At 53.8% G+C, this 13,309-nt stretch overlaps 1 long non-coding RNA gene across 1 annotated transcript; it reads left to right on the top strand.

Annotated features, from left to right (window-relative positions):
• Nucleotides 1–8,605: 8,605 nt before the first annotated feature.
• Nucleotides 8,606–12,630, top strand: LOC147232699 (uncharacterized). Its single transcript, XR_015106387.1, has 2 exons — nt 8,606–8,784; nt 11,761–12,630. It is a non-coding gene; the product is annotated as an uncharacterized LOC147232699 (long non-coding RNA).
• The last annotated feature ends 679 nt before the right edge of the window (nt 12,631–13,309 follow it).

Raw genomic sequence — 13,309 nt, 5'->3', positions numbered from 1 at the left:
TTCCCCCGGATCCTCTGGGGTTTAACCTGAGGGTTTCACCTGTCAATCAAATTATGACATCAAGTCTCTCCTTCCAGACAATCTGGAGGTTTCGGTGAACCCGTCAGCTGGTCTTGAGGAGGACGGAGAACCTGGAGGGAACCCGGGTGAGACAGCATGGGGAGAACCCGGGTAGGAGAACGTGGAGAGGACAGAACATTGAGACCCCATCCCAGGAGGACCCGCCCGGCTGGAAACTTTGCAGAAAACCTGACGGCTCATCCTGGCGGGTCGAGGCAGACGGCCTCTTTGCGCAGCAGCCAATCCTCGAAGGAGCAACTCGGACCGACCAATCAGAAACAGGAACGTCTCGCGTCCCGGAAAGTCCAGATGCGGATATCTCAGGATTCAGCCACAAGATGGCGGCAGCCTTTTACGGCGCGGCGCCGAGGCACGTCCCGGGGATCGCACCTGGATCGCGCTAACGGGTGTGCAAGCCGTGGGCGGGGGCGGAGCTAACGGTACCCCCCGCCCCCCCAAAAAAAAAACCGTAGGCCTCCCGTTCAGATCACCCCGGCGTTGAACTCCAGGAAACAACGATTGGAGTACCATTCGCTCGCCGTTCCAAGAAACATGAATCATCGCCGCGAGGCCATCGCAACGGCGGCTATTACGAGCTGACAGTGATCAAATCCAGCTCGCGTTTCTGTGGCCTGCGGAGCGACGCCGCCGCATACCCGACCCCCGTCTCGTCTTCTGTCAAAAGCAGGCGAGTCCCATCAGGTCTTTTGGCTGGGAGGTTAATATTTCACAGACGTCTGTATAAAAAGAGGGGGGGCTCAGGTCTACCGTGGGTTTTGTTTTGTTTAAGGCGCCGGTCCGTTGATCGGACAAGCAGCACCACGACGGGACTGGGCTCTGAGGCATCGATTGGCGCCCGGCCCATTAGCCCCCCCCCCCTTCCTCCGTCCCGTTTCATCCGCCGGCCTTTACCCCCTCCTCGCTCCTCCGCTTTGGGCCGCATGGAAACATGGATGACTTCACAGTGTGGCTCTGGGAGGGATGGAGGGGGGGGGGGGGGGCAAGTCATTAGGGTATTCTGGGTTAACAAGGCGGCGAGCGGGATATGCAGACTTCAGCAGGAGCCTGCTCCCGCACTGAGGGACGGATCCCATGCCAGTGCTAAGCCCCGCCTCCAGTTCCGCGCCGTCCAACGTATCCCAGCGTTCAGAGCCCGTTGAGGGGGGGTGAACCTCCGGCTGCTCACTGCCCACGAGTCCCGGCAGACGTTGCTGAGATACTCATAATCAACTTCACGTTTGTCTTGTGCTTGCTGAGGATCCGATCTAAAGGTAGGAAGGGATAAGAAGTACGCAACTCACGTGTTATAGGGAAGGTGTCGATTGGTGACTGTACTTCTGTTTGCTCCGTCACGGTATGTCCCGTGTTAGGAGGTGTCGGACCTCATCTTTCGGAAGGGTCTTCAAGCAGAGCGCCCCAAACTGAGCACTTACAAAGTGATGGTAGTCCTCAGGGATGCCGGAGAAAGTAGGGCGAGGGCAAAGGAAGCGGGAAGGATGGACTCGAGGGTCAATGGCTGAGGGGGTTGTGGCCCCGGGTTGCGTATCTACCTCTTCCAGCTAGATACAGCATCAAAACCTAAACAATTAGCATGTAGCACTAGAAAAAGTCCTAAAAAATGAAGTGATCCTTCTTAGCTTTTGGGAGGTAACTTCCTCAACACTGTGTTTTGACCCCCGATCCCATGCTGATACACTTGCGTTACGTCACTGTTGGCGTATCTTCCCGGGAGGCCGGACCAGGCACGCTCAATCTGCTCCAGGCACTCAGACGTTCTTGCGATTTTTGAGGGACGAGATGGCGGCGGCTATTTTCAGATGGAGCCGCGCATCACAGCAGCGCTTGTACGTTTTATCGGTCGTTGTGATCGATCCTGGATGGTCCACATTGCGGTATCCAGGGATAATTGTCACCACGGCAACCGGATTTGCTTGATTTGACTATAGATCCCGGGTGGCTTCTTCAACTTTGCACTACATTGTTTTTTAAATCCAAGTTTATACCCTGTGCCAAATCTTTTTCCTCCAGACTTTGGATCGCAGATCACTGGCGGGCTTTTATTTGGAAACATCTTTATTTTTTTTGGATCCCTGTCTGCGGCCGGCTGATATGTCCAAGTCCACTACCCATTCCTGAAGCTCGGTTTCGGTTTAGATGTAGCATATCGGGCTAATCTGCTTGCTGCAGCTGAGAAGAGTGCTGAATGATGGGGAACTGCAAGACCTGAAATGTAAACTCAAATAACACACACACACACACACATACACACATACACACTGGCTGTGTGTGGAGGCGGTGGCCTGATTTCACCACTAAGATAAATGAAAAGTAGCCTCATGTTAACAAAGCTCGAGAGTTCCCAATTGTTTTTATGGTCTGAAAATTTGACAATGTCACGTTCATGATGACCAAAATACAATCTAAATTGTGTTTTCACCCCAAAACATTGTCCTGGAAACGGGGCTTTAAGGCAAATTCATACATAGAGCCTTCTGTCTGTTCTCTGCATTCACTCGTTGCTTAATTCTTAACGTTTTCAAGGAGATCGCGGATGTACGTGGCCGAGCTTAGCAAACAGAGCAGTACCACCGGTATGCTCATGTGGGACCGGCGAAAGGAAAAGAGAAGAAGGGGACAACATGGTGTCCACATGTCCTTCTTAGAACGTACATCATCACCAGCTTCTCTGCCGGCACCATTTTTGTTTTTTGTCTGAAAGAGAACTTGGAAGTGCACTCTGGCCCGCCCTCTGGTGGATGTGTTGCTTAAGAACCGAGGCGATGCAAAGTTTGCGGGGTATAGACGCTTGACCGCTTTCAAAACAGACGCAGCTGTTTACGGTCGTTAGCATAAATCAGCCCCTTCAGACGAGTTGTCCTATCGACAGGCAGCGCGAGTACATCACGCCCTTCCCGCGAGACGCTCCCAAACATCACGATTCCGAGGCCGGATTTCTGGAATTCACCTTTGTGACGCCGTCTTTCCAGTTTCCATACTCGGGCGCGGATTCGGCGCACCCCCCCCCCCTCCGGGCGCGCTCACTCCCACACTGTCTCTCCCAGCGCCGCCATAGACTAAACTGTAAGCTACTGCAGGACGCCTCTAATTACATTGGTTGCACCGTCACTTTGATGGCGCGAACCCCCCCCCTCCCCCCCATCGAAATCCTCAAGGCCTCGCACCGTGTGTGGCCATCCTGCGTCGGAACATATATATGTATACATATATATATATAGATAGATAGATAGTATAGTAATATTATGATTGGCAGCGAAGGACGGTCACCTTCTGCTGTTCCTTCCAGCCTCGGTTTCCGACCACGACACGGTCTGATTGTTTCCTTCTGTTTTGTTTTTTTCAGTTCTTGTTTTTGTTTTTCCATCCCCTTACCCCCCCCCCCCCCCCTCCCCGCCACCGCTACTCCCACATGGTACATGCAGACGCGTCTCGGCAAGGGTTGGTGGGTGGATGGGCGGATGGGCCGTAGATCATCCCCTCCAACAAGTCGGGCGCATGAATCGACGGGCTCCATTTCTGTCAGCAGTTTTACTGCCACGCTTCTGCGCTACTGATGTGGGGGGGGGGGGGGTTCCTGCGCCACCGCTAGACAAAACAGAGCGGGACTAGGTGGGGGGTAGGGGGTGGACATGTTCATGTACGATAAATGCGCAACTGACAGGATATTAATAACTCTCCCAGAGGGCCGTCGGTCTCGTAGATTTCCTCACTTTATGACAGAATGCTACAACAATGTTTAGCTAAGACTCCGACCGCCGCGCGGCTCGCCCTCATTGGGTCACGGTCCTGGACAGGAAACGCGTGAGGTTGCTCGCTCGGTTTTCCTTGGAAAGGGGAAGGGGGGGGGGGGGGGGGGGACGGCCTGCTGCTTTTCCTTTCCTTCGTCTTCATTTCCAGAAGCAGGAACGGTACAAGGTACCTTCGAGAGCGGCGCCGCGGTACTTCTGCGTGTAGTATCCGTGTTCAGGAGCCTCCACGTGGTCTTTGGGATGTCAGAAGTAATGGGACAGAAGCCGGGGCGGAGGGTGGAGGGGGTTCAGCCAGCTGCCGTGCCACAGACCGGCGGGCTAATGGGCAATTTGGTGGACGGAGAGAGAGCGAGAGAGGGAACACTGACAGGGGATGAGAGGAGAGGTGATTGGAAACATATGCTAGCTCTGACTGCCGGTCTTCCGCCGGCGTGGACGAGGTGGCGGCGAGCACAGGGGAAGCCGGCGGAAGGAAAACACTTGGCAGGCGGGGGAAGACAACCAGACGACGGGCGAAACGACTCCAAGGACATCCCAGCTGCGGGAGGTCAAAGGCCTCCCCAGCTGAGACGACCGCGAATACCACGGAGGGCAAATCCTACAAAAACTTCCCTCAGCAGTTACCAGGGTTCTGAATGACTGGACTTGAAGAAGAAGAGGAAGCGATGAGAACCCTGACTGGTTGGAGGCGGGAGCTCCTCTTCCTCATCGCTGGACCTCTGAGGGCGGACTACCGTCATGGCATTTGATTGACAAGCTTAAGGCAGAGCCCCGAGTCCCTCTGTGACAAACCAGGTTCAGTCCTGGGATCCCCCCTATTTCTATCCAATGAACTACAAACTCTATATTCACAATCATTAATTCAATCATTGTCTGTATAACTTATTCTGCACTCGGGGTCTCGAGATGCTGGAGCCTATCCCAGCTATTACTGGTCGAAAAGCAGGGTTCCATCACAAGGCCGCATATAGGGACATACAACTATTCACCCCTTTATCCACATTTCTGGCCAACGCAGGGTCTCCGATGAACCGTCTGCATGTTTTTGGACCGATGGGAGGAACCTGGAGAACCCGGGGGAACCCACATATAGACTCCACATGTCCGCATGGAAAGTCCCCCCTGTGGGACTCCAACCAGGGACATTCATGTTGTGCAAACAGCTGCGCCGCCCTGTACTTTCACAATACTCACATAGTTGGACGTGCGTTATTATTTTTCATCTTTGCCCGTTCACTCGTTCATAATCCCAGAAACCCTTCGCATTTCGGTTTCCCCGGTGAATTTTAACATCCCGAAAGGACCGGTTCAATTTCCGTCTGCGCTAACAGCTAATCGCTAATCTCACCATTTGTATTTTTCCTCGGGGAAACCAGCGGCGGGCGTTATCAGTGCTACACCAGCGCTTCAGTTCAAACCGCCCACACACAGTAGCAGCACGTGCACTCGCGCAACTGCGTGTCTGGCCAGGGGTGGGGGGTGGGGGTGGGGGTGGGGGGGTTAGCCGCCGGGGACAAAAGAGGAGAGTAGCGGCGGTTTAGATGCTAAAAATGAATCGTAGCGTAGTGATGAATGAGCTGAAACGGGGGTTGGGTTGAGGGGGGGTTTAGTCGATGTGGGACCGGTGGAATGTGGAGAGGCAAACTGTGATGCATGAGGTTGGCCACTGGAGGGATGCCGGGGCGGGGAAGGAAAAGGGGGCGCGGGGGGGCTCATTAACCAGTGCGAGATTGGAGCCTCGGTGGCTTGCTAGCGTTCAACCACACTGGGCCTTTGATGAGGCCTGGATCCTCCAGCTCAATCAGTCCCACATGAGTCCGACTGAGAGGGAGACGGAGAAGCCGAGGTGGGGGCGGAGGGTCTGGGATGGAGCGAGGAGACAGGAAATGGTAGATGGTGTGGAGCGGAGGAGGAGTGAGAGCCCGGGAGTTGGGGTGGAGGTGTGTGTGTGGAGGGGGGGGGGGGGGGGGGGGGGATTGGATGAGGGGCAATAAAAGAAGCTAAAGTCCGGACACGGCTAAATTGGAGCTCACAAAAGAGCCACAGAGGCTCGAAGAGACGCTCTGCCTTCTGGGAAAACAAACGGCGGCACAGAGCGGAGCTGTTCTCATCGCGCAAAAACTATTTCGGTGGATCCATGAGTCATTGCGGGGAAGATTCATGCAAAAAAGAAGGAAAACACACATTTTTTTTCCCTCTCCCCTCATGTGTGTGCGTGTGTGTGTGTGTGTGTGCGTGCATATATTTGCATCACCCAGAACGGCGCTCCTGCGAGACGGATGTTTTGCACGTCTGTGCTGCAAATTGTCCCCCCCTCCCCGCCTCTCCCCTTCCTGGGGAACCCTGGACGCGTTCTGTTGTGGTCCTGCATCTGATTTCACGCACGTCCATACCCTGGATTCATAATTTCCCCCCGTTCCATGTTTAATTCATGGACATGTACTGTACGCTCACGCTCTGGACTACAGTGCATTTCTTAAGGCATCGGCGGCAGCCTGGCGTCCTGCAAAGTGTGAAACATGAGCAAAGAAAACGGTAATAATATAAGTGGATCAAACTCAAGAGGAACATGGCTGAGGATAGAAAAATGGCTGACATGCACGGGCATATGTCCGCCGCGGCCGATGGATGAGGAAACATAACTGCCATCCGTAAAAAAGACGAGACAAGAGCAGAAACATCGCTGCCGTGCGCGGAAGCATCTGCGGGTGACGCAGAAACCTGGCCGACGTGCAGAAAAATGGCCGACACGCGTAGAAAGATTGTCAACAGGTACGGAAACATGGCAAACAAGCGCATAAACATGGTGGGTGTGCCGACAAACAGACAACGTGCGCAGAAACGTGGCTGGCGTGTTTAGAAAGATGGCCAACAAGCATAGAAACATGGTTAAGTCGGGCAGAAACATAAGACGATGTGCAGTCTCGCACACTCACTCGGCCGACGTGCGCAGAGAAGCAGTAGATGCGCGCGGAAAAACAGCGCAGATACAGGGTTGGCACGTGCAGAAATAAGTTCAATGGGCAGAAACAAGCGGAACATGGCCGCTGTAGCGTCCAGGTTAATGGTGTCTTGTCGTGTACATTTGTGACTCCGCAAAAGTGAGCGGTCGGCCCGTCTGTGCGTTGCAAATCCATTTTTTTTTCTTATGTGTGCGGCCGATCACGTGATCCGCAGATGAATGTGGCAACATTTAGCGGTTCCCCCTGAGCTCAGGTCTCCTCCACCCCCTCCTCCATCCTCCTCTCTCAACACCACATCATCACCACAGGGCTGCGCCACCATTACCCCATTACCGCGTCTCCATCCAGGAGCGGGATTCATCCCGCCACCGTGTCGGCCTCCGTCCTTCACCTCCTTGCGTAAACAGACTATTAATCCCGGGAGGGGACACAATCGGTAAGCGTTTAACCATATCATAACACCGTCGGCGGACGTAAACAACGGGAAATAAGCAGGGCCGCAGATGCTGCTTTTTGGGGACCCGGGGCGAGGACTTACCAAGGGCCCCCCCTCCCCCTTCCACCGCTGGAGAACAGTCAAATCTATGACGTCTGAATCCGGGGGACCAAACTGGATGATGTTATCTGAGCGATAACTAAAGGCCCCGGGTGAAACTCGACACTTTCCAGTCAAATCCCCTCCACCGCTTGGCAACGGCGCCGGACTGAGGTTACTTTATTGGTTTCCCTAATTGGTGCCAGTTTCCATTTTCATATCCAAAAATTACAGTGGCGCAGCATTTTGCTCCCTCCGCACACATCCGCGCCGTGTGTGTCAGACAGAGAAAGAGAGGAAAAGAGAGAGAGAGAGAGAGAGAGAGAAAGACTGCTGCACTGCATGTGTAAACGCATCCCGCCGCCGCCGCCGCCGCCGCCGCCACCGCCGCCGTGACGACTGTTTGTGCTTTGTTCTGTTTATGAGCGCGTAATGAGTCATCAGTGATTGGCCGAGTTGATGTGGTCAGCCTATATGGGGGTGGGGGGGGGCACTTTACAGTAAGTGCATCAATGGAAAAGAGTGTGTGTGTGGGGGGGGGCAAAAAAAAACAAAAAAACAAAAAAAAACAAAAAGGGCTCGCCGCTGACGGAGCGCGGAAGCCACCGTGACGGAGGATGGGGATGCAAAGTGTTCTGGGAAAACACACGTGCACGACGGAGTGTGTTTGTGTATGTGTGTGTGTGTGTGTGTGAAGTCATGAGCACCCCGCCGACCCACCTCCTGCAGACACAACCTGCTTTGACGCAATCGAAGACCTGCGCCATCATTCAGATACACACACACACACACATACACACACACACACTGGGGTGTGTGTGTGTGTCCGGGGGGGGTGAAGGCAGGATGCCGCTGCCCCGCTACACCCACTGCGACCCATTATTCGGCGGCTCCTCCTCGTAAATGTGATAATTATACGCTTGGCCGTTTACTGAACAGCACAAATACACAAAGCGGCCCGCCTCTGTTTATTCTGCCATAATTCCCTTTATTTCCCCCCCGACACTTAGTTAATCCCTTATAAACCCGCGCTCGTTGCACTGCTAAGCCGCTTCCTGCGCACGCCGTCGTACGGCGGCTGGCGAGCGATGATGTCACATCCTGTGGCGAGGCAAACAGCTGGACGGTAAGAGGAGAGCGGCCGTCGCTAAACGGGTAATTACGAAGACACACGCGGGCTAGCTAATTCCTGTGTGTGTTTGTGTGTGTGCGTGTGTGTGTCATTCATATATTAACACCAATGATGAAGAACTACTTCTTTGTACATGTTGTGTTTACAGCTTGAATAAGGGCGGAGTCAAGGTGAGAGGCGGGGCTTGTCACCTGTCAATCAAGAGACACTCATTCGCGCCTGGAGTGTTCTACTAACCTGGTTTTTGTGGAATTCGGTGGGTCTGAGAACATGGAGGGAACCCAGGCTGGAGAACCCCGTCCATCAAACCAACCCCTGAACCGCCTGGTAAGTAGCTGCACCGGAGAAAATTGTACCTTTTAACCGAAAGTGTATTCATTTGTCGTCTTGTGGATTTAATCCCCGCGCCCGTCAATCCTGAACACGAACGTCGCGGGTTTGGTGTTCAATTCAATTAAAAGTAGAGCGGATGCAGCGGCAAACCCGGATGCTGTCCTTGGAGTACTTCCTGTCTCCTCTGAGATTTTCCCTCCTACTGCTTCTTTGGTTTTTCTTCTCCTTTAAGAAAACAAAAAGAAGGATGAGGCTCCGCCTGCCGCCGACGACGACACAAAGCCGATAAACACCCAGGCTCAGCCGCAGAACCCCATCTCCCAAACCGCTCAGCCGACCCGGAAAGATCCGTAATCCCCGGCGTGTTTCACCCAGAGCCACACCTGCGCTCGCACCCAAACGGCGTCAGACGCGTTTGGAGATGCGGGGGAAGCAGGACAGGGATGTATTTACCCTTCATCGGTCTGAAATTTGCAGCTAAAAGAGAAATTCTGCGAAAAAAAAAGGGCTGAAACTCAAAGGCGACCCGCCCCAGATGATCAGCACAATGGGCAGAAACATGGCCGACACGCGCCGCTGGAGTCTCTTCCTCCAGGACACCTTGGCATGCAGACAGGAGTAGCTCGAGACCGAACCGCCGACCTGCCGACCGGTCAGAAGCCGGTTCTACCGTTTTATCCGCTAAAGATGGCCGACAAGTGCGGCGACATGGACAACGTGCACAGAGACATGGTCGACATACATGGAAACATGCATGGAATGTGCAGAAACATGGCAAAGGAGCACAGGAACACAGCAGAAATAGGCCGACACGCATGGAACCATGGCAGACATGCTCAAAAACATGGCTGGCGTGTGCACAAACATGGCTGGCATGCATGGAACCGTGGCCAACTCGCGGGGAAACACGGCCGACGTGCGGAAACATGTCCGACATGTGTAAAATAATGGCCGAGTGAATGGAAACGCGGTCGACTCATGCGGAGACACGGCTAACATGCGCAGGACGGGACCAACAAGCACCCAAACATGGCTGACATGCACAGAAATACATCGACGGGCGCAGAAACATGGCCAGCTTGTGCGGAAACATGGCTGACAAGCACAAAAATATGGGCGACACATGTTCATTAATAGCAGCTGGTGCAAAAGGAGAAGTTAGAAACGTCTCTACCTGGCTAATATTAGCAGCTATCTCGCGTTTTAGCGCGCGACGACAGGTACGACAACAATCCCCCGGCTCCTCCTCACTCTTTCTGGCCTTCTTAAATTTCACATTAATGTTTTTTGTCGCTCGCACGAGGAGATAGCCGCTGATGAAATTGTCGGCTAAAGACGCTACAGATGCTTTTATGTCAGAGGGGCCTGGTGTCGGCGTTGCTCGAATATGACGAGGGTGCGCGAGCCCGCCATGTGCGGGTGCGTGTGTGCGCACGTTTGCCGGGAGGGCAAAGCACCATTGTGCAGCGGTGACCGCAGGGGCCTCCCTCCACCCCCTTAACCCCCCTCAGCCCACCACAACAAAGGGCAATTAAACGCCGCTGCCTTGCCAGCTGAGGAGCCGACCGCCAGCCACACTTCCACAAACAGGCAGATCTGTTTAAAACCAAAGGGGAGAAACAATAAAAGACCAACCTACCGAGCGCGGCCCCCCCTCCGATCCCCCCGCCGCTGATTCGAACCAGAAGGTGACTGGCGGCCTCGGCTCCTATCACTCTCTATCGCCGCTCAGGCTGCATTACAATCAGATGTGCAGTTTTACATGCAAAACTGCGCCCACGCGGTGATGTATTACACATGCTTAGCGCATATCGGGTGCGGGAGCACGGGGGTCAACAGCCGACATGATCAGGGGCTCCGCAAATCGACTCTGAGCGGAAGGCGGCGCCACGTCAGAGCCCGGCGCTTCGGTTGCCGGAGAATTACGAGGCCCGGAGCGCGGAGGGATGGCGCGCTAGTCAAGGAGTGAGCGACACGACATGTCCGAGAAGAACAAACAGGAAACGGAGCTCCATTATGGTCGAGATCGGCGGACATCCGGCGCTCTGGGATGTTTAGCCCATAGCTAAACCACTGTTTTTTTTGTTGGTTTTCGACCGACGCACCTGTGGGATTCTAGCGTAGCGTAGCTGGGTGCCAACGGGTGGTGTGCATGTTGCGCTGGTTGGTTGTGTCTATGACAGCTGACATTTTAATTAGCTGTGCGGGCAGCTAGCTGCTGTTGATCCTTCGGAGCAGCCATGAAAGATGTTAGCATACAAGCTAAGTGTTGCTTTGAGTAAAAGAGCCACCGCTAGCCTGTCTGCTACTTGACACAACCAGAGTCAAAGGAGAAGCTAGCATCTTCAGGGAGGGGAAGTCTCACTCTCCATCTTCTCCTCAGCTAACCCCCTTTTACTCTGGTCTCGGGCTAGGCTAGTCCCGCTGTGCCGGTGTGTCATCAACATTCTTGCAGACAAGCTAAAGGCATGGTAGAATTATATTCCCCACCGCTATCTACCGAGCTTGCCGACTCGCTAGCAAAGTCACCCACGGCAAGTCGCAGGATGATTGGTGTTTCTGGTATTTCCGTATGAGAAGGTGGATGGTTATACGTCTCCACGTACGTCTCCGTGATCGATCCAGGGGAAACCCCGCCTATTCCCCAATGATTTCTGGGATAAACTCTGCACCACCACCACCACCCCCCGCCACCCTGAGGGAAATATAAGCAGTGTGAGGAATGGATGAATGTATGAATGAATGATTTAGTGCAAAGTGTCGCACCTCATCTGAAATGTTGTTCAAGTACCACCACTTGTGAACTACAAGTCACCACAACTTACCTTATGGGAGTTGGTGGTACGACCAATCTGCAGATGCACCTGAAATGTGACAGAAGGCGTCTAAGAGTAGTTTACGTCCTTCTGATGATAATAATTAGTTTATTTAAATTCTGCCAAGTGTTCAAAGATCCGCTTTACCCAACAGGTGCGTGGACAAAGACGTCCCCGCGTTTTGCCCAGGACGCGTGAGCTGTCATTCACTTCCTCCCGACCCCAGCAGAGGGCAGGAGCGTGGGGAAGCCGCCGCCGCCGAGCAGCCGCCGGCCCACCGGCCCAGCCCGGCCCGCCCTAGCCCGGCTCGGCCTGGATTCAGCGTGGGCCGCATCGCGGTGTCTCTGGTCAGGCAGCCTGGAGCCCTTGGGCACTGGCAAGGGGCGCGGGCGTCCGGGAGGGGCCCCCTCAAAAGCCATCTACGAGGGGCCACACCCACGCGGCCATTACGGCGGAGGCTGTTCTGGGCTTCACCCGAGGCCGCCCGCCCGCCCGGCCGCCCGCCCGCCTGCCATTTTTAGAGCAGCAGCAGAGTAGACCACATGCTGCGGCTTTCAGGCAAGTGGGGGGAAGGACGGGCTCTTCTTTATTTTCGGTCAGGCTTTGGGAGAATTTCTACATTTGCACTCTGGTTGACTCAGCCGGTGCGCCGGGGGAAACTGTTTATCTCTCGGCCCTGAAATCGGAAAAAAAAAACACAAAGGCTATCCGGCTCTCCTCCGCGACCTTCTGCTTGAAGCTCAGAACCCCGAATCCCTGCGCTCGCAGGGGAGCAGTAAACTACGCCTTCAGACCTGTCGTTTTCCCATTGAGACGGGTCGACGCTTGTACGCCAACAACCCAGCGTTCACCATCCAGTGTCTATGTGTGTGTCTGTGTGTGTGTGTGTGTGTGTGGGTGAAACGCTGGGTGGTCCATGGAGGAGAAGACGGGCTTCCTCTTCCACACATGTGGCAAAGCATCGGCCTCTCTGTTTTGATTTCAGGGTTTTTTTGGGCTTTAAGTAATAAAAGTCCCCCTCGAGTTGCAACGTGCTTATTTTACCTGCCTGTAATATCCTTTCTATTCCTGATGCCCGTGCACGAGGCCCCGCGGGTACGGTTTTCCCCCAGACCGGGCCCAGTGAGCCCCTCCAGCCAGCTTCTTTCCATCAAACCCGCAGATTTGAGTCGTCTTTTCGAGCGGAAATACAGATCAGGAGCACCTCAGTTGAGGGGGGCAGCAGTATAACATGTTAACTAGCGTGAGCGTGCACCTTCAGAATAGAAAACATGTACTTTGTTGGCAACGGCTCTGCTAAATTGACTGTGTGTGGATGTTTGCAGGTGTGCTAAAGGGATAACTAGTATGAACGTGCACTTCAAGATCACACAAATATGGGTAGTTAGTGATGGCTGAGCGAAAATGTCTGCATGTGTGGAAGTTTACAGGTGAGCTACAGTGTTAACTAGTGTTATAGTGCACTTCTAGAAAACATTAAATGTGAGCTGTTGGCAGAAGCTAAGCTGGATTGACCATATGTGCTATCGTGTGGATATTTGCATGTGTGCTAAAGTGCTAACTAGCATGAACATGCACTTCTAGAACAAATGTGGGATTGAGGTTTGCATATGTGGGTATGTGGACGCATTGGTTTCATGTATGCTAACACGCTAATTACTTTGAATATGCACTTCTAGAAATCACAAAATGCAAGTTGTGTG

The sequence above is a fragment of the Fistularia commersonii genome, chromosome 7 (assembly GCF_037954325.1).
Source record: "Fistularia commersonii isolate RoL2024-O1a breed Wild chromosome 7, RoL_Fcom_v1.0, whole genome shotgun sequence".
Lineage (NCBI taxonomy): Eukaryota > Metazoa > Chordata > Actinopteri > Syngnathiformes > Fistulariidae > Fistularia > Fistularia commersonii.
This window is presented reverse-complemented; position numbering and strand designations above follow the sequence as displayed.